Source organism: Dreissena polymorpha, chromosome 6 (assembly GCF_020536995.1).
Source record: "Dreissena polymorpha isolate Duluth1 chromosome 6, UMN_Dpol_1.0, whole genome shotgun sequence".
Lineage (NCBI taxonomy): Eukaryota > Metazoa > Mollusca > Bivalvia > Myida > Dreissenidae > Dreissena > Dreissena polymorpha.
Genome location: NC_068360.1, coordinates 28,557,507 through 28,560,006, shown reverse-complemented (window position 1 = coordinate 28,560,006; position 2,500 = coordinate 28,557,507). Strand labels below are relative to the sequence as shown.

At 31.4% G+C, this 2,500-nt stretch overlaps 1 protein-coding gene across 1 annotated transcript in view; it reads right to left on the bottom strand.

Annotated features, from left to right (window-relative positions):
- The window catches only part of LOC127833930 (cell death abnormality protein 1-like), a 10,903-nt gene extending 8,559 nt beyond the window's left edge, over positions 1 to 2,344 (bottom strand). The window contains exon 1 of the mRNA XM_052359447.1: positions 2,211 to 2,344. The gene's annotated coding sequence lies outside the window, so the exon portion shown is untranslated. The remainder of the gene's footprint in view (positions 1 to 2,210) is intronic.
- Positions 2,345 to 2,500: the final 156 nt, after the last annotated feature.

The following is a 2,500-nucleotide window of genomic DNA, read 5'->3' as shown; positions in this document are numbered from 1 at the left end:
ACCGATTAAAATGGACACAATATATTGTGTTTGTATTCTGTGTGAATGAGTTAAAATTTCACAGGTGTTAAGTAATTTTTAATAAATCCTTGATAAAGTATCTGATATATCCGAATTCGGCCAGTTAAGGGGTAAAGAATAATACATGTATTATTTTTATCAATCCTTTCGATTACAATTAATAATTTAAATATGCGTTTGTATGGCGATGATTTTCTATTCACTGAATTGTGTTGTACAGTTAATGTGTATTCATGAACTAATGTATTTCTATGTATTGGCTTTATAATTTGGATAATGCTCATAATATTGATTCGTTATTTTAGCTTATCTTCGTGCTGATGGTAAGCTATTGTGGTAACTAGCCCTCTGGCATTCGACGTTATGTATCGTGTATCGTCCGGCGTTAGTCGTCAGTCGTCAACAATTTGCTTCAAACGACATATTCTTCTAAATTGCTAGGCGTCTTGTCAAGATATTATCAAGAATAATCACTGGGTGCCTCTCTTTCAAAGTTGTTTAAAACGCTCCAGTCCATATATATTTTGTTTACCAAAGCAAAAATAGTTTATTAAAGTGGAAATATAATATAATTGAAACCTCAAAGTTCAGAGGGTATTTTTGGTGCCTAACACCTTCTAGAAGTTCTCTTCAAAGGTTGTTCAAATTATGACACTGTGGTACAAAATTGACGACACCCAAGGGGTCATCTTATTTATATAAACTTATATTAAAATATTTTTTTAAACATCTCTGAAACCGTGGGCCGCATGTGTTTAAAGTTTGATGTGTACCATCATTTTATAGTCTCAAATACTTTTATAGTAAATAACAGACAGACAGACAGAATGACAAAAAGAGGTTGACGTTCTTAGATGTGTCCGGTCCCTTTGTTGAACAATTATTATCAGGCTTAAAAATATTTATGATTCATGTGACCGGACAGACTCTACTATTTACTACTGATTTTTTCCCATAACATTTGAAAATACCGATGTTACGTGACAACGACAGATTTTTTCTTGTATTTGAATTTAAAATGTGCATACCTAGATTTGAATCAATCATAATTTGAGATTTTTGTCTTTCATAAATTGTTTTGAATTATATGCAAGACTTATGACGCCGTTTAATTCTAAGATCTCATTATTCTTCTTGTCAAAATCGGACCATTTCATAACAATCACCAACACAGTTGTCCTCATGGCAATACGTTCTAACAATGATATGTTTTTTCAATTAATAATGCACCATAAACACAAATACCTATAAGAAGTTTAAAGGAAATTCTGACCGATATTAACTATAAATGCATTTAAACCTTTAATAAACACAATCACCACTTTTCGGAAGTTAACACGCTGATGAACCATTCGCACTATTTCATAAAGTGAATGATGGTATATGCCGCGGTGTTACGCCCAGTCAATACGGGGTTATTCCTATTTTACAAGCGTTAATCCAGAAAAATTAAATGGAAAATTAATAGTCCATTGTTAACAGCAGAATCAAACTAAATAAAGTATAGAAATACTTTAAATGGGCCTTATTCCTTTCTTTCACGAGAGTAATGGAAGTCTGACAGTAGTATTGTGGATTGAGCTCAATTGCGAAAAAAAGGAAATACATGTTCTTACTGAAAAAAAAGAAAGATAATGGCTACCCTTATTATAATTCGGAATAATGAATTTCCTTCCAGTACAAATCAAATGGATTGTGACTTTAAATACACACGAATTCGACAAAATATTGAAAAGTATGGACAAAATCACAAACAAATGTATACGTCAACATTAAGGTTAATATTTAATGATGTAAGATATCAGTCTCTAATTAATTAAACACCAATTCAATATAATAGTTCTTATCACTTAGTCTGCAACTTGTGTTAGCGATCGCTATCAATACCTTCTATATATGAATACAGTTTATACATTTTGTTATTTAAAAAATAATCTAATCTTAGTGGTTGTTTGAGCATGTGATCATAATGTGTTGTTTTATCTATATTAAAAACAAAATTAAATATTTTGTTTTCATATAACATTTTCTAGCAGAAATATCTGCGTTACATGTCATGTAATTAATGAGAGCCTTATTGATGCACACTTTTAATACGTGGTTCTTTCCCACTGATGACGGTCTATGCAATATATGCGATTATCTGTATGGACAAAGAAAATAATACAATTAAGTATGCTTGCACTTACGTTAGTACTCCAATCGTCTTATTCACAACTGAACGTAGCCCAGAATGGCACACGAATATATAGCCAAGATCGTTTAATCTTACACCGATAACTATCATCGACAGGTCAGATCCTGTTCGCGACGAATGTTGTTGCTACAATAATTATGTTCATAAGTAGTTGCATTATAAACAAATGGTAATCAAACTCTTGCATTTTTATATGAAACGTTGTTTTTATTAATTGCAATTAAAACAGCGAATATTGGTGCTTCTTCAATGAGCTGTGGCTAGATTTATACAAGTTTGTTG